The 18,920-nt window shown below is 41.3% G+C and overlaps 1 pseudogene; it reads right to left on the bottom strand.

Annotated features, from left to right (window-relative positions):
• Positions 1–18,602, bottom strand: part of LOC106823617 (receptor-type tyrosine-protein phosphatase eta-like) — a 29,393-nt pseudogene extending 10,791 nt beyond the window's left edge.
• Between the last annotated feature and the right edge of the window lie 318 nt (positions 18,603–18,920).

Raw genomic sequence — 18,920 nt, 5'->3', positions numbered from 1 at the left:
TTTGTTTTGTACTGACACATCTTTCTGTGCCCTAACTCCTGCTCAAAAGAGAAGCCACAAAGAACTTTCTGTGGAGAAGGATTTACGTTTCATCTTGATGGATGACGTGGTAAATAGTTCTCACTTTAAACTCAACTTGTTGTTATCCCTGCGGGTTGGGCTGCAGACATTATTAATTCTCAATAACAGGAAGAAATCCAAATATACTTCGTATTTAGCTGTGGAATGCACTCAGCCAACCACAGATGTGTCAGGAAAAGCAGAAAATAGTACTCCCTGCCTGTCCGCCTCCCACTCCATTTCACTCCAGAAATATATTGACCGAAATAATAGAGTTGCAATATAGAGGGGTTAAGAGCACAAACTCTGATCTTTTCCCTGAATGACAATGGGTCCAAAGCCTGGTCCTGCCATAACTATCTGTATGACTTTAGACAAGTCACCTGCCCACTCTGTGCCTCATTTTCCTCATCTGTAAAATGAACCCTCTACTACTTATTTCATAAGGTTGTCATGAGGACTGAATACAATGGAATATGCCTAAATCAGTGCTTAGCACATGGTAGGTGACTAATGAATGGTTGTGGAAGTGGCTACTTAGTACCATTGATGCACTTCCCCTCTACTGTTAGAGCTGTGATGGCCAGTGTCAGAAAAAAGGGGAGATAATGTGGATAAATCAATTTACATGGCAGAATATTATTATAGCGATTCTTTCCTCTATTCTCATCTGGTTCAGCTGCATATTCGGGTAGACTAATTCCAACAAGCTTCAGATCCTGAAAACCAAACAAATGAGTTGTTCATTTATTTAGTGTTCAGATATTAGTCCTATTGAGCATAGACTATGACAGAATAAACTGGGAATACAGGGATATTATGGGTTAAGTTGTGTCCCACAAAAAGATATGTTCTAACCCCTGGTACCTGTGAATGAGACCTTATTTGGAAATACAGTCTGTGCAGATGCAGTCAAGATAAGATGAGGTCATACAGGAGTAGGGTGGGCCATTAATCCAATATGACTGATAACTTTATTAGAGGAGAAGAGACACTGAGATACAGACACTTGAAGGGAGACAGCCATGCAGAGATGGAGGCAGGCATTAGAGTCATGCTGCCACAAGTCAAGAAAGCCTGGAGCTTCCAGACGCTGGATGAAGCAAGGAGGGATTCTCCACTAGAGTCTTTGGAAGGAGCAAGGCCCTGCTAAACACCTTGATTTTGGATTTCTGGCCTCCAGCACATGAGAGAATAATTTTCTCTTCTTTTAAGCCACCAGTTTGTGATGTTGTGTTATGGCAGCTCTTGGAAATTAATACAAGTTGTGAGCAGGATTTCAATAATGGCAGAGATGCTGCTGCAGGGGCAGCACAGGGAGGGTGAGTGTGTGTCACCATTGTGAGGGGCATTTCCTGGGCCAGTTTTAGGGGGAGAGCATATGAAGACTGAAAAGCAGGAACTCTTTCTGTAGGATTTCGCATAATACTCAGGAGCCAACCTCAACCACATAGTTGTCAAGTCCCAACCCCCTAAATACCCTATCTGGTTTCTTTCCAGCTCATACAACCTCCTAATTATTCTAGATAGTAGCCCTCTAACTTGAAGTCCCAGTTTCTATGTCTCTCTGGATAATCTTCAGGTATCAACGAGATTAGACATATAATCCACTAGAAAGAAGATACCTTTTAGTGCTCACAGCCAACCTGGTGACAGTGCAACTCTCAGGAACATGCAGGAGCTTCTCTCTCCCTCCAAGAGGGCCACCCTTTACCCAAAGCTTCACCATAAGACAAAAATGGGAAGTTTTCCAACTTTCAGGAAAACGAACTATAAAGCAATTAAAAACACAATATTTACAACCACATACCTCATATTCTTCTGCAACCCGACAGTTGAAGTTGGCTTCCTGTTTCTTAAAGTAGGCCTTGAAATTCTCCACTTTGATTAATTTGGATCTAAGAAAATAAAATGATATATTAGCATTTTTTTACATTCAATAAAATTCATACTCCAAATAGAAAAATACAAGTTGTAAAAAAATTAAAGAGGTTACTCACTTTTTAGGTCTCCATCATAGAAAGGGAAAGAAAAATACACAATTAGAAAAACTGGCTCAACCATGACTCTGAGAACTACATCTCTTCGCAAAAGAACAAAAACTACAGTATGATTGGGGATAGTTGGGGGAGGAGTCAGTATAATGTTATTTACCAAACACTGAAATCTGAATCAGGACGTTTGACTTCTAGACCCTATCATGTCACTGATTAGCTTTGTGACTTTGAGCAAGTTCTTCTCTTCTCCTAGATCTCAATAAAGCATTTTCTTCAATCACAAAATACATATTTATTGGTAGAATTATTGGTGGAACCATACTTTCCATAGTAGAACGTGGCAGGAAGTTAGCTTCAGGAGACTAATGAACACAGATTCCTTGCAGAATAACAAAGCCAGCAAGAACTTTTGGAGGATGATGGCCAAATGTGTCAATCAGGAAAAATGACAGCAGGTTCCATCAAAAGTCCCCTAGACAGTCACTGAACAGCTTGGGGATTAAATGTCTTAAAACAAAGTTCATCACTCAAGAGCCTTACTTAATTTGAGAAAAGGACACTTCACTGTTCTTTGCATCTTTCTTCTGACAAAAGAAAAAAAAGAACATTAGACAAAAAAGTTTAATTCTGTGATTTGCTCCTTTCATGTGTCTACAAAATGGCTTTTCCCTGGGCATGAGTTCATACATGACACTAATCCTTAATGGTCTAAGCAGCAAATTCTGAGAACAAATCTGTGAAGTTACTCTCTTTTACACCATCTAAAAGTATGGGAGAATCTTACTCAAGCAACTTCTAGGAAGTCCCCTGGGTAAATATATATCAGCAGCATTACCTTAATGTAAACTGAGACTCATTATTTCATACTCTGCTTTTCTGAAAGCCTTTCTGATAAGTTAATGGAATAAACCAGAAAATAAATCCAGTGTTGGTAAGGCGGTGGGGCACCTGGTGCCCTCCTGCACTGCTGACTAAACTCGATATTGGTATTTTTTAAAAAAACTTTCTGGAAGGCAATTTGGCAGTACAAAATTGAAAGCATGCATACCCACTGACACAGCAACTGCCAATCCTTGATTGAGCCTAAGGAAATAATCATTAATGTGCCCAAAGATTTAGCTACAAGGATAAGTATGAGGGAGAAAAAAAAAAACAACTGAAAACATCAGGAAATTGGTTAAATAACAGTCATATAGTTCAATACTCTATAGCCACAAAAAGTAAAGAAGAAACGAGGCCTCCACAATGTCTTAATTGAATACAGTAGGCTGGAAAATAATGTATAGTATAATTCCATTTGTGTGTGTGTGTGTGTGTGTATTTCTGTGGGAGTTCTGTAATCATGTCAATGTTAAGAGTACTTTTATGGGGGTCCTGCAATTATAGATTATCATTTTTATCTTTTTTTTTTTTTTTTGGTGAAGAAGATTCACCCTGAGCTAACATCTGTGGCCATCTTCCTCTTTTTTTTTTTAATGTGGGTTGCCACCACAGCATGACTGACAAGTGTGTATGTTTGTGCCTGGGATTTGAACCACGAACCTGGGGTGCCAAATCGGAGAACTCTGAACTTAACCACCAGGCCATGGGGCCAGTCCCTGGATTATCTGTTTTCTTGGCTCTTCTTTTCTGCATTTTTTTGGCCATAAGCAAGTATTACTTCTATTTTGAAAGTAAACAGTAAAGCAGTTTTTTGACTTCTCCCTCACCAAAACAAAATGAATAAAAAAATCAGAATCTAATGCAAGACCTGGAACCTGAGCACTGTCTGTCAACTCAGTAGGGGAGGTGACAGCAGAAGAACCAGGTGTAGCCATGTTAGAAACCCTGGGCCAGGATGAAAATTCCCTGGCAGGCAGGACCTGATGACTGAGAATGAATCCCAGCTGATACACAGAGTTCACCTGCCATACGGTTGGGCAAGAGGGTATGCAATGAAGAGCAAAGATCAGGTTCAAGGACATTTCCACACTTCCTACACTCAGCGTCTGCATCCTTGCAATGAGCTCACAAGACCTGCCTCACAGAAACTCATGAGTGAGAGAATTCATGGGCAGCACAAATCGAGGTACACAGTTCACGCTCAAAACAGAATTATTTTTACTATTTAAGGACCCAAAAGGGTAGCTGTAGATATAAAATAATAATAGCATATAAGGTACAAGACACTGTCAAAGCACCTTATTTATTTAATGCTCTGCAGCATCACAAGTAGGCACTGTTATTATCCCAGTATCATAGAATGCCATAGGCTAAGCTCCCTAACAACCAGTCAGAGACTGAGCATGTGTTCAAACTTGCCCAACTCTAAAACAAAACCTCTTCTCAATAAGAAACTGATTTGTGAACTAGAATACACTGTTTGACAGTAGTACCCTACATTGCAGAGTCTACCCATGACCTGATGTCAGGGTTCGGATCCACTTTAAAACCTCTAGCTTGGGGGTTGGGATGACATAAAACTGGCTGGAGAGTCAAGATCATAGATGATGGGAACATGGGACCTCATTACACTATTCCTTTCAGCTGCGTGAATGTCTGAACTTTCCCATAATTATAAAGCTCCCTTGAAAAGTAGGGTCTTCTTATTAACATAAGCAATAGTCACCTGTTCTCTCCAGGAGACGAAGCCTCCCAAAGCCACAATAACCAGGGCACCAAAGATACATGCAAAAACTGCTCCACAGCTGACACCTGGGAAAAGTCCAAATGGGAGGCACTTTAAGAGGTGTTCACAACCTAACAACCTGAGAGAGTGTGTGTGCGTATGTGTGTGTGTGGCAGAGGACAGTTAAATCACTTTGAACCTAAAACCAGTCCAGGCATTTGGGAGCGGGTTCCTTGTTCCCAGTCTACCACTAACTGGATGGTCTGAGGAAGTCACTCCTCTTCTCCATGTCTGTTTCCTGAACTGCAAATTTAGGGAACTGGGCTAGATCAGTGATTTTTCAGGTTGTTCTTACCCGCTGATTTCTTTCTTCAAATGAAATTGCATGTAGCAGCCCAATGAATAAAATAGAAAACCAGGCAGAAACACTTAGTTGAGGTAGGGGTGGGACCAGGGAGCATCTCAGGACTCAGCCATGTTTGATGGAATAACTACTGTTTGAAAACAACTAGAATTGATGTTCTACGTGGTCCCTGCCACCTCTGACTCTTTGAGACTAACACCCATGTACAAGCAGCAGGACCTACAGCACCGTGCTCAGGGAACATAAAATCCACTTGTTTATTGGGGAAGGGTGTGGGGACTCCCTGAACTTTGCTTCTAGGGCAGGAATTCTTTCCTGTAGCCAATAACTACTGAGTATGAAAACCAGACAAAGTAACAAACCAGGTGGCCAATTGTCTGTGGCCTGAAAATAAGGCGTGTATCCCTTTGGGTCCTTGAAATTCATAAATCACTTCCCTCTGTGCAACAAAAGACAGGAGTACTTGACAAGGAGTCTGAGACCAGAATGATAGGCCTGCCTCTAAGCCACTTTGTAACCCTGGGCAAGTCACTGGGCCTCTCTGGGCCTTAACAGCCCCATTTCTAAAAGGAGGGTTGGACAAGACTATTTCTATGGCTTCTGCTGATCTCAATATTCAAAGGTTCTATGCCTTACAAGTCACAGTGCACGTCTGGCACGTGGGCACACAAATGACTACACTGAGACAAAAAGGACTAAATAGTCTTTGCAGATTGGAAGTACAACTGGCACTCAGAGAAGGGAGAGTGGGGGGGCAGGGGTGTTGGGACCTCAGAGGCAAAAGCTGAGCTGGGCCCTGATGGCCAAGTGATATCTCAGCCTCTGAGAGGAGAGATGAGGCTCTCAAACCTTCCCAGGGGCCAGAGTGCAGACACCCGGCCTTCTGTGGACACTGGAAGCAAAAACCTACGGAACTGCTAACAGCACTGTGGTTCTTCCTCTACCTGGGTCCTGGGCCAGGAAAACAGCATCTGAAGAGCGACCGAAGGACATGTAGATCTTGGCCCTATCTATGAGGCTGTCATTGGGAGGGTTAAAGGTAACATTGGTGAAGCTGGCCACACAAGCCCTGTGGGATGACAAGAGGAAAAAGAGGTGGGTGAGATGTGTCCAATGCCTCAGGCATGTAAAGCTCTGCATGCAGAAGGCTCAACCCCAAAAGACCAAGAACCAGGAGCCATTACCGATAGGAGCCCAGGGGTTCCAGCTTCCCGTTGTAATAGCTGTGTGTGGTTGACTCGTTTCCAAAATGGACTTCATATTTCAAGACTTCAGACAAGCCCTGAGAATGTCTCTTTCCTTCTATTGTTATCAGGTATGTCACATTGGTGTCTGAGGTGCCCTTTTTGAAATCTTCATACGTATATCTCAAAACATCTGCAGACAGATAGGTAAACAGCTAAGAAAGGCACACAGGAGGAAAGTCATCAGAAAGTGATAGCAAAGACGTAAGCCTCCCATGCACCTAAATAATGATGTTGACACTGGATGACGATGATAGGTACCACCTCTCAAGGATGCTCTCCATGCCAAGATTTACTGATATTAGGTTCTAAGTGCTTTACTGACATCAGCTCATTTAAACCCAATAATAATCTCAACACATAGGTTTACTATCCCCATTTTACAGATGACAAAATGAAGGCACAGAAAGCTAAAAGGTCTCCAGGCCACACTTCCTATGTGGTAGAGCCACAATTTTAGCCCAGCTCATTAGACTGGGAGTGTGTGCTCTCAGTGACCACAGGCTGGTATTGGTCAGTTTGGGCACTAAGCAATAATGCCTCCCTCATCCAGCAAAGGTCTGAGCTTGGGATTTTCTGAAAACCTTCACAGCAAAATGACTGGGTTTGAAACAGAACCAAAACAAAAAGACAGAGAGAGAGAGATCTAAACATCACTTGTGAAATTTTGCCACAGGTTATGATACTAGTAAATTCTGAAATCAGGAAGCCAAGGAGTTGGGCATAGGAAGCTTCAGTTTCTTGATATTCTCTGGATATTAGTTTCGCTGTAAAGGAACTTCAAGGTCCTGGGATTAGCTTCAACTTTAGTGGGAGCCCAGTTTGAGGCCATCTGGACTTTAGAAATTTGTAACTTCTATGTAGTTGTAAAGCTCAAGGGGTAAGAGGTTAAAGAAACAAATATTTACACATGAGTGTTACTAAAGACCCAGGGAACTAGGATTGCAGGTTTTTAGTCTTAATCCCATACGTGCCAGGTTCACTGTAGGGGAACCAATACCAGGGCTGATATTAACTAAGAGCTGGTAAAATTAGGGGATCCATTTGGAGAAATGGGTCTGAAACAGAACAAAACAAAACATGATCACCCAACATTTAAAACCAAAGGGACAAAATTACTAAGGAAAGAATTTGCTGCAATGCCTTCCGCAGGATCTGACCTTGATCAGGAAGCTGTATGCTGGGCTCATGCAAAGTAAGTCCAGAAGCAAGGGGCAGGAAAAGGAAGTGCTGGAGTGCAGAGAGGGTAGATCTCTAGGGGAGCCTGCCTAGCTCACAAAGGCCCCTTCAGTGTGGCAGACACGTCCCTGAGGACAAGTTCCCTGCAACCTTAGTGGTTGAAGATAACCTGCCTTTTCTATCTTGCTCCAGCTCCACCCGACACAGGTGAAACCAGAGGGCCGGGATCCTTATCCTGAGAACTGGAGAAGAAAGAAAGTGAGAGAGAGACTTTGTGGGTGGAACTCTAAAGTGGGGACTTGGGAGCTGTACACAGACATCTGCCCAGCACCCGACTTGGCACCAGATTGGTCGGTCAGCTGAGAACAATGATGGGGCAGAGACGACATAGACAGAACACACTTCCTCCTGAGACCTGGCTGCATTCCTGCTCCACATCCTTCACACCAAAGTCCTTACTTTTGCTGCAGTTGGTTTAAAACAGCACCTGGAGAAACCCAACCAACCCTCTTCCTAGACACCAGAAAAGCCCACACAGGAGCATTCCGTGGGTGACCTTCATGATGAGGTACCTCGCCTTTCCAAGCTAGGCTTGTGAATCCGCTCTCTGAATTAACACAAAAAAGAAGAAAACACTGAATTAAAGATGATCCCTCTCCACACACTCTCTCTCTACCTAAATTTGTCTCCCACATGCAGTTGAGGTGATTTCTTATTATACTCAAGATCAGGGAGACTGAGAAAACTGAACTCCAAAAGAACCACAGCACAATTCTCCAAACTTGTGCTGTCCAATATGGCAGCCACCAGCCGCACGCAGCTGTGGAGCACTTGAAGCATGACTAGTACAAATTCAGATGTGCTATACGTGTGAGATAGAGACTGGATGTCAAAGACAGTGTGAAAAAAGAATGTAGAATATTTCATTAATAACTTCCTTTATACAGATTGCATGAAATACCATTTTTAATATACTAAATTAAATAAAATGTGATTGAAACTAATTTCAGCTGTGATTTTCATGTTTACTTAATGTGGCTTCTAGAAAATTTTAAATTATACATGAGGCTTATATTATTTTCTATTGGACGGCACAGCTCTAAACCTGCTTCGGCAACCTCTCATGTAACTGACAGCGGTGGCCACTTGGAGGCGCTGTCCCCATGTCTGTCAATGGCCTCCCCAGAGACTTCCTAACACAGTTCCCAGCAGCCCATATGCTCCAGGGGCCTCTCTGCCAAGTGCATGGTGTCCCTTACCACCGTCCCCCACCACCCAGCACACAGTAAGCAGCCAACGGATGTTGACTAAAAGACCATCATTCCAACTCTCTCAGATTTACCTACCCACCAATGCTTCCTACCTCTCTCAGAGAAAATTCAGCTCTAGTTTTATGTTAAATTAAAAAGTGTTAAATTTGTACATTAAACAATCATGTTAAAATAGTACATAAAAATCCACCTGAGAAAAAGCAGCTACAGATCACGGAGTGAGAGAATCACTGGACTAGATGAGAAGTGGGCATTATCCATCCCTCCCACCCATGGTTCAGCTTCAGGAATGACGAATTCTGAGGAGCTGGTCCTCTTCACCACTCCCTGCGCGCAGCCCTGAGACACCAAATCAGACACGGTTTCTGTTCCTCAGTGGCTTACACCCACTGAGGAGATGACAGCATAAAGCAGAGAACTACAAAAAAGTACCCACAAGGGTCACTGTCTCTATCATGTTGTAGAGTGCTGCAGAAACCAAAGGAGTGTGACTCAGGGCCATCCTGTGCAACTGTGTCCTACACACTCCACAGAGCTTCAAGCACATCGTAGTCCGTATGATGGTGTCTCCTGGAATTGTGCAGTGCATCACCTGAGCGGCCATATATGGCAGCTCTGAAGTGGCCTTCCACACACATTACCTAATCTTATGTTTACAACATTCCTAGAAGGGAGGTATCATTTCCTCTTTTACAACTAAGGAAAACAAGGCCTAGAGAGATTAAGCAACTTTTCTGAGATCGCACAGATGGTAAAAGGCAGATCTTAGAATCAAACTCTAATCAGCCTAAATCTGAGGCTCTGTCCACAGAACCCCTCCACCACTTTCCACGTCAGTGTCTCTGAAGTGAGAGGCCTTTTTTTCTCGCTATTACAACCACTAATTCTTTAGGAATTGTCTGGAAACATTCTGATACTCTAAAGGAAACATACCTAGGAGTCAAAAAGCACAAAGCAAAACCAACTCAACCAGGTTGATCTAAGACGTAACTTTGGCAGGACATGGGGAGCAAAAGACAGACAAAACTGAGGCAAAGATGTAAGAAGCAATTTTTTCAAAGTACCAGAAAAAATATATATGTGCATGAAGATTAACTATGGGGACCCCCTGTGCAATAAGTGATCCCCTGTTTCCCAAAACCACTGAGGGACTTGTAAATACAGATTCTGTCTTAGGGAGTTGTAAATAGGGAAATAGGAATCTTGACTGAATATCTGATAATAGTGAAAAAAAGGATTGTTATGTTTTTAAGTGTGATGATAATAGTAACGGGGTAATGTCTGAAAGAAAGAGAAAAGGAGTCCCTATCTTGCAGCAACACATGCAGAAATATTTACACATAAAATTACAGAATGACTAGGACTGGCCTCAAAGCAATCCAGTAAGGGAGCAGGAGACATAAACGTAACAAAATTCGTCAAGTGCTGACAAATGTTCAAGTGGGTGGTGATGGGCATGTGGGTTTCTTTATACTGTCCTCTACTTTTGTGTATATTTGAATATTTTTATAAAAATGCTTCTTTTTAATGCAGTAAGGGAACTCACTACTTAAAAGAAAATGTGACAATGAATTATTCTGTTAAGCAAAGCAAACTTGTGTAATGTAAAAAATCATTCCCTCTTATTCTGCTTTTGTAGACTAGATTTCTAAAGAACCAGGTTAACAGTCTATGCCAACAAAAATATTTTAGCTGAAATTTAAAAAAAAGAACACAACAGATTTCTAGGCCACACTTGCAGACCTACTGGGTCAGCCTCTCTAGGGGTGATGAAAATGCCACCTGGCCACCCTGTTGTCACGAAGGCCACCTGTGATGCCAGTGAGGCAGGTGTTTTGGGTGGCGAGTGCTGTCTTATTACAGGACAAGGCAGTGATGCTGACGTATAAGGTAGAAAAATTCAAATATGTGACTTCCATCCTGTACTCAGTGCTGTTCTCCGAGCAGCTCTCCAGGTATGTCAGATTTTGCCAGGCCTCACAGCTGATCTCCAGCCTGAAGCCTGCGTTGGTGCAGGAAGGTCAGGCCCACTTGAGAACCAAGGTTGGCTCTTTGGGGACCACCTCACAGTGGAAGGAGGCTACTGGTGCAGGATCTGCAAAGCAAGCACAGCACATCATGAGACTCTGGGACGTCTGTCTTTGCAAACACTGACACGTGTTGGGCAGTAGAATTCTGGCCCATTTGTGAGGGGGGAGTCCCGTGGTATGGGAGAAGAGGCAGAGGCTGACCCTGAATCGGGTATTACTGAACTGGGTGAACTTGGATCAGTCACCCAACTGTTCTGAGCCTCAGCTCAGGCCTGTTTGAGGATTAAATGAAACAGTGGTTGTCAGTCACTGAGCTGGAAGAGAACAGGGCTCCAGGAGAGGTAGGTATATCATACCATGGGTGGTAGCAACTTCTTCACCTGTGTCATCTCATTTTGCGGCCCTCTTGACAATCCTTCTGGAACAGGTAGAGTTACTACTGTCCCATTTTGCAGATGAATCAACTGAGGCCTAGAGATGTAAAGTAATTTGCTAAAGATGTGACATGGCTGGTAAGTGACAAAGCAAAAATTGGATCCCAGGTTTTCTAAATCCCAGTCCAGGGAATTTTCTATACACACAACATGCTGAATGATCAATGGTAAATGGCATCAGTTTCCTCATCTTTAAAATGGGGTGTTATTTGTTTCTGCTTGAAGATCAATAGAGTTTTATTGAGGGCCAACATCAAACGGACATAAATGGAAAAATCTGTTTTAATATCCTGGGGGAGAATAATGTCATTACTTTAATGTTGCCAAATTTTAGAGCAGAAAAAGCACTAATAAGTCACGTAGTGCCTCTCCACACTCTCTACTGGAGGCCTGGAAAGGTAGCCTCCCCAGTTCATACCTTCTCCCACAGCTGCTGTTCCCTCCTCCCCTAGTCATAAATGCTCACATATGTTTTTCTCCTGCTACAGGCTGCCATAATTATGGCTAAGAAAAGTATCAGCAATGGAAGCCACCCAAATACCAAAGATCAGAGTCTAGACCAGGTGGCTGGAGCCTGAGGCAGCAGAGGTGACTCAAAGCTTCAGGGATTTCTTTAGCCACTCCACGTGAAAGGTCAGAGGGTCATCAAGGTTCCTACATGACCAGGGAGGCTGATCCAATGAGACTACACCCCCCTCTAAATCAGTCTGAACACACTCGAATAGCTTGGTCTAAGGAAGGGAAGATGCAGCTGAAAAGAGGATAGAGAATAAGGTGATACAGGGGCATCACAGTGACAAAGGCGCCACCGTCAGAACTGCAAGCAGAAGTCCTCACAACTCTACAGACATTCCCTGGGTTCCTTTCTGAACGTCCTCAGTTAAACCCAGGGCTCTTCTCTTTATCACACTTTTCGCTTTGAGAAATAAGGATCAAGAAAGGTGAAAAGGCTGAGCATCCATTTTAACAATATCCTTTCCACCTTCTTCAGTGTAAAAGCTAAACTATGAACTACAAGCCTGGAAGTCATCCATGCCCTAACTCATTACCTCCTGGGTCTCACCACCTACTCCTCGCTCTCTTGTTCCCATGGATCCACTCCTGCCATCCTGGCCTCCTGCTCTGCCCTCAACAAAGCAGGCACTCTCCAGCCTCAGGGCCTTTGCACCGGCTGCACCTCTGCCTGTAACGCTCTTCACCCTGACATCCACATGGCTGGCTTTTTTACTTCCTTCAAGTCTTGGCTCAAAAGTCACCTTTTCTTTGAGGCCTTCCCTGGACACCATAGGTAAACATCTCATTCTCCCTTCCTTGTCTTTCTTGGCCTCTCTCTAGCAATAATCATCACCTGATAATTTATTCACCTTGTTTATTCTGTCTTCCCCACCAGAATAAAAGTCCCCGGAAGGCAGGGACTTGTCTGTGTCATTTGCAAGTGCCTGGTATTCAAGAGGTGCTCAATAAATATTTGTTGAATGAATAAATAATGAGGGCAACAAGAGAGCACTAATAAGCTAACAGGAGGTCTCAGAGAGCTCAGTGTCCGTTTTTGCACACCACACAAAACCTGATATACTAAGGATTGTGGAGGACCAGCCTGCAAGGTAAGCACCACACAGGAAGGAGTCCAAGAAGCACCTGGGGCTACTTACCTATACACAATGACTGCCAGCCAGGTACCAGTGACTCGGTGACATTCCCCACTTGTGTGAAGATCTCTACTGTGTATGATGAGCCAGGTATTAATCCAGTGACAGTTACATAAGTGACACCAATGACTGTGACTGTTGCGTGGCTGGAATTTCCATCCTTCCCAATAAGAAGGCGGTAGGTGTACCTGGGAGAGGCTTCGTCAAAGTTCTGTCAATTTAATGTTACTGCTATGGTGTTGGTACTTATTTCAATGTTAGACACAGTGCTGGGCCCTTGATTTAAAACAAAATAAAATAAAGCATGGATTAGCTCGAATCCCAGAACTATTTTATTTATTGCATCTAAAAAGAGCCTGAGTCTTTTGGGAAATGAATGAATAAAGCTAATATTTGTTGGCTCAAAAGATGGAAATATTCCCAAGAAGACATTCAGAAAATAACTATACAGATTAAATCTCAAAAGAATTCAAGTGTTTCAGGCTTATTTTCATATTTTGAGTTTACCTGAAATATATTTTCAAGATATAGTTTCCTGTTTGTTTTTCAAATCTGATTAATGAAAGGGAAAAATATACTAAAAAGAAACTATAAACTACCATCCCTACCACATATTTAGATCACATATGAGCAAAACACCCCCTCCCCTCTTGCATGCAGAGCTCCTCATTTGAGCAGTATCTTCCAATGCCAACATGACAAGGTGACCTCCTCTGGTCTAGATTCCCAAGGAATGAATGCAAGGTTAGGTTCTCCATGACTTATGGAATCACTTCCTGCTTCTCAAGACAATTCCAAGTGCACATGGCTCAGCACCAGTGCCCCATGAAAACGGCAGGACGTTTGCTGAGGCTGATGTTTTCAGCTTAAGCAATTTCACATTCTACCTGGAGCCCAGAAACACCATGGGCTCTGACCGCATCATCTAACCAATGCTTAGTTCTCACCCTCCAAGTGAAAGTCAGGGAGACTACTCCCTTAGGTGGGCATCCTAAGACACTTACGTGTATACTGTTTGGTGAAGCTGTAGATCCCACGAACATGGTTCACTTCTGGAGAGATAGTGATGTTTTATAAGGTGCCTGGGATCAGGCCCCAGAGAGTGACTGCTCTGTGCAAACTGTTTGTCTTATTAGAGCCATGCTCAGATGGTATGAATAGATGGTAGGTGTACTCAGAAGTACTGTCCGTATTCTGCCACTCCAACACCATTTCAGTCATGGTGACGCAGATCACGCAGATATCAAATACTGCACTGGGGGCTGGTCAGAAGAAATGAGGAGAAAAGGAAGTCTGTTCATGACCGTCATAACATCCAGCTTTATTTCAATCTGTCTGTCAAAAGAACTTGCTCTTTCACCATCAAACTCTCAAAGGAGTTCACAAAGGGCAAACCCCAAAACATAGGTGAGAAACAGACACGCTCAGTTCTTTCAAGACTTTTGGCTCTTCTGTAACACAGATGAACTTTCCAGTTCATTGTATCAGTTCTCTGGTCTTTTGCTTTTGTCATAAAAACACCCCCTTCTGGGGTCTTCTGGACTGGGAATCATGTTCAGTTCTTGTTCTGAGTGTTGGTGACCAGACAAGTAGAGTTTGTCGAAATTCATCAAACTATGCATTTAGGATGTATGTGCTTTACAGTAAGTATATTATATCTCAATAAAATGTTTTTAATCAATGTTCTTTTCTCAAAAGAAAACATCTTCCTATAACATGGTCAGGCATACTGGAGAGAAGAACTGAAATGGGGAGTTGACATTTACTAAGTGGGAGCATTGGAGGGGGGAAGGGAAAAAAGACACACACCCTTCGATCCCAGAATTGGGAGTCAGACGAGAAATCACCCACATGAGTGCCCTGGGGACTGTTATCTGACCGTCTCACCTGACACACTGAAGCAGTTGCAATACAAATGCACAATCGAGGCTGAGAAATAACATATGCAGGGTCTCTCTACTGCCCTTGTTTTCAAAACTTTTGTCTCTTGACCCAGTAACCAAGGTCACTTCCAGTGAGAAGAAGTGGGTCATTGGGGGACAAAAGAAGGAAACATTTTCACCGCAAAACCTTTTGCATTTGTTTTTAATTTTATACTACATGCATGTACTATCTATTCCAGAATCAATTTTTTCTTTTAAAATGAAATCTCCTAAAAGGGAGGTAGCTTCTAGAGTCTTCTGTCCCTACACCCAGATTCCTGATGTCAAAAGGATTCCACAGACAAAAAGCCAGGAAAGGCAGCCACTTTCTGTAAACATAAATAAACTACAAATAACTTAAATACTACATAAGAAGAGAAGGGCTGTGTAAACTGTGATCTGGCTCCATGATGAAATATTCTGCAGCCACTAAAAATAGGAAGACCATACTAACTACGGGGGAGGCTATAGTATGCACTGAGAAAAAAAGTTCAAATACAAAATAAAATTATTTTCATAATAGTTACAATGGTGTAAACAAAACATATGACTGTGGACACAGAAAAGGAAGTTATTTGGGTTAGAAGAGTGAAGTTATTTTGTTTCCCTTGCCTCTTATGTGGCAAAATATACATAATAATATTTATCATTTTAACCATTTGTAAGTGTACAACTCCATGGCATTAAGTACATTCACAATGTCATGTAACCATCACCGTTATCTGTACCCAAACCATTTCATCACCCCCAACATAAACTCTGTTCCCATTAAACAACAACTCCCCATTCCTCCCTCCCCTAACCCCTGGAAACCTCTGTTCTACCTCCTGTCTCCATGAATTTGCTTATCTTAGGTTCCTCATATAAGTGGAAGCATACAATGTTTTTCCTCCTGTGTCTGTCTTATTTCACTCAGAATGGTCTTTTCAAGGCCCATCCATGTTGTACCATATATCAGAATTCCATTCCTTTTTATGGTTGAATTGGTTCCATTGTATGTAATATAGTACATTTTGTCTCTCCATCCATCTATTGCTGGACAATTGGTTGCTTCCACCTGTTTTCTATTGTGAATAATGCTGCTATCAACAGTGATGTACAGATAACTGTATGAGTCCCTCCTTTCAATTCTTTTGGAAATATTTATGCGCAGGAGTGGAATTTCTTGGTAATATGGTATTTGTTTCCCTTTTTCAAATTTGCCCTTAATGTTGTTACACTGACTTCCCCAATAATAATGAATGTTGTTCAGTAATTTAATGGTATTCCCTAGGAGTCTAGTGCCTTATTACAACTCTTCTTAACTTCCATTCAAAGGGACCAAACTATAGGCTGTAGTACAAAAGATATTTTCTCATCAAGAATAGTCCTAAATTACTTTGCAGCTGTGCCATAGCAAAGTGTCAGTCCACATTGTGGTTAGGACCTCAGTCTTCAAAGTCAGACAGAGGCCATTTTACTAACTGGGCCAGTTACTTAAGCTTGCAGAACTCCCATCTCCAACTCTGGAAACTGGAGATGCTAACAATACCTACCTCATGAAGTTGTGTTAAAAATTTTAAAATATAAGATGAGAGACCAGCACATTATAGATCTCCAATAGATTATATTATTATTACATTTAGTTGGAGGCAATGGCAATACACACAATATCAAGAGTATCGCCACAGAGGGGATCCTCTTATCGTTATCAATAGTCTCCAAAAGAAAGAAGTAATATATTTTAATATTAAGACCCTGCTTTAACAGTCTAATCTAAAATTCAGACTTGAAAAGGAATTACTACATTTTATCTGACAGATGCATTTTAGTGGTTCCCTTTTTCTGCAAGCAGATCTTTTCAAGTAACTATCAATGCTTAACTCAACCAGCAGGGTTGAAGAAACCTACACAACGGGGATCTCAAAAAACCAACTGACTTCAATGCAGCTTAAGGAATCAGTCTCATTTTTTTATTCTTCCTCTCCTTATAAAGGATTTCAATCTTGCAATTAAAGATCAAGGAATACTGTATGTTTTCCAAGTTTTGTCAAAAAATGTATTTCAAATTTTATAAACATAATGAACACCAAATTATTTTCATGAAATACTTTTATCAATATCAATTAGCCTTATAGAAGTAACAAAACTATTGCATCACAATGTTGTTTTCGAAATATTGTAAATAATCTACCTGTCCAACAATAGGGGAACAGTTAAATAATTTACAATACATCCAGTCCAGAGATTCTTAAACTTTTGGGTCCCAGGACCCCTTTACCTCCTTAAAAATACTTAAGGTTCTCATCGATTTTTTAATGTAGCTTATATTTATGGAAGGAGAAATGTGAAATGAGGAAATTGTTAAAACATAAGAATACACAAGGAATATAATGGAATAATACTCAGCCGTAAAAAAGAGAAAATCGTCCCATTCACAACAACATGGATGGACCTTGAGGGTATTATGTTAAGCAAAATAAACCAGACAGAGAAAAACAAACACTGTATATTTTCACTCATATGTGTAAGATAAACTAACACATAGACTAAGAGAACAAATTAGTGGTTACCAGAGGAGAAGGGGGTTGACGAGTGGGCATAACGGGTAAAGGGGCACATTTATATGGCGACTGACAAATAATAATGTACAACTGAAATTTCACAATGTTATAAACTATTATGACCTAAGTAAAATAAAAAATAAAATACTGAAATATATTAGCAACAATAAAATGTTTGAACCTGAAAGAAAGAATAAAGAATACACACGCATATGTACCATTAGCCGTCAGACTGATGATATCATCCCTTGTTCTTCAGCATCTGGAAAACTCTACTGTACACCCATGATGAGAGAAAGAGAGTGAAAAAGGCAAATAACATTTTAGTGTTATTATCATAGTAATACCACACAGGCTCCTTGAAAGAACCTTGGGGACTCACAGAGCTCCCTGGATCACCCTTTGAAACCACTGATCTAAGCCAGGGGTCAGCAAACTTTTTCTATAGGGCCACAGAATAAATATTTTAGACTGTGTAGGCTATATATTCTTTGTTCCAACTACTCATTTCTAGCACAAAAGAAGCAATAGACAGTATATAAACAAGTAAACCTGGTTGTGTTCTAATAAAACTTTATTTATAAAAATAGGCAGTGGGCCAGATTTGGCCCAGGGGTCAATATTATCTGTTGACCTCTGATTTAGACAATGGAATGCCAGGCAAGCACTAAAATTATCCTGCAGAAATATTTATATTGACAGTGAAGAATATTCATAACAAACTGGTAAATGGAAAAAAGCAGATTATAAAACCACATGTATAGGAGGACTTCAATGTTTGTAAAAGAAAATCAATCAATCAACATATATGTATATATATATATACACACACACACGCACACACCTGTAAATATTATAAAATTGTAAAACATTAGACACCAAAATTTATCAGTGGTTACCTCTGGTTGATTGTTTACATGTGATTTTTTCTTTTTGTTTGTTTTACTTTATACAATAAATATGCATTACTGTTTTAATTTCTTTTAAATATTTTTCTTAGATAATACGTTAAACAGAAATACTTGGAAATCCTGACATCTATAAATTACACTGATTTTCTTTAAGAAATATCCTATTTGCTTACCAGTTATACTATAAAATGTCTAGGAATCCCCTTCAGTTCCATTTGGTCCTTGTGGAAATAGTTCAAAATAATACTTGATTCCAGGGTATAAGCCACCAATGACAGTACTCTGGTTGGTCGTTCTTTCCAGCTAAGGTGCTCCAGCTGAACCCCATGTGGTAAGCATCTTAAAGGAATCTGAGTTGTTGCTGCTTCAAGCTAAGCCACTCTCCCTCATGCTGACATCACCAAAAGTTGGGAACTAGAACAGGGGCTGAGGGAATAAAGTAGACAAATGGATTAAGAATCTATTTCTCCAGAAGACAAAGGTGACTGAACCTCAGAAAACATTTACCCTGAGATTAAATGCACACTTGGGACACCTGAGCTCTCCTTCTGTCTTCTTTGTATTATCACCTACAACACCAGCCCCTCAGAAACTGGTATTTCTGGCCACTGAGAGGACACCTGGCTACAAAAGTGCAGAAATTGTGTGCTTAGGTTGTACAAAGTCATTCTCAGGAAATGAGAGGAGGTGTAAGGCCCCATAGACAAG

The sequence above is a fragment of the Equus asinus genome, chromosome 17 (genome assembly GCF_041296235.1).
Source record: "Equus asinus isolate D_3611 breed Donkey chromosome 17, EquAss-T2T_v2, whole genome shotgun sequence".
Taxonomy (NCBI): Eukaryota; Metazoa; Chordata; class Mammalia; order Perissodactyla; family Equidae; genus Equus; species Equus asinus.
The sequence above is the reverse complement of the archived record's forward strand: the minus strand, read 5'-3'. Positions and strand labels throughout refer to the sequence as shown.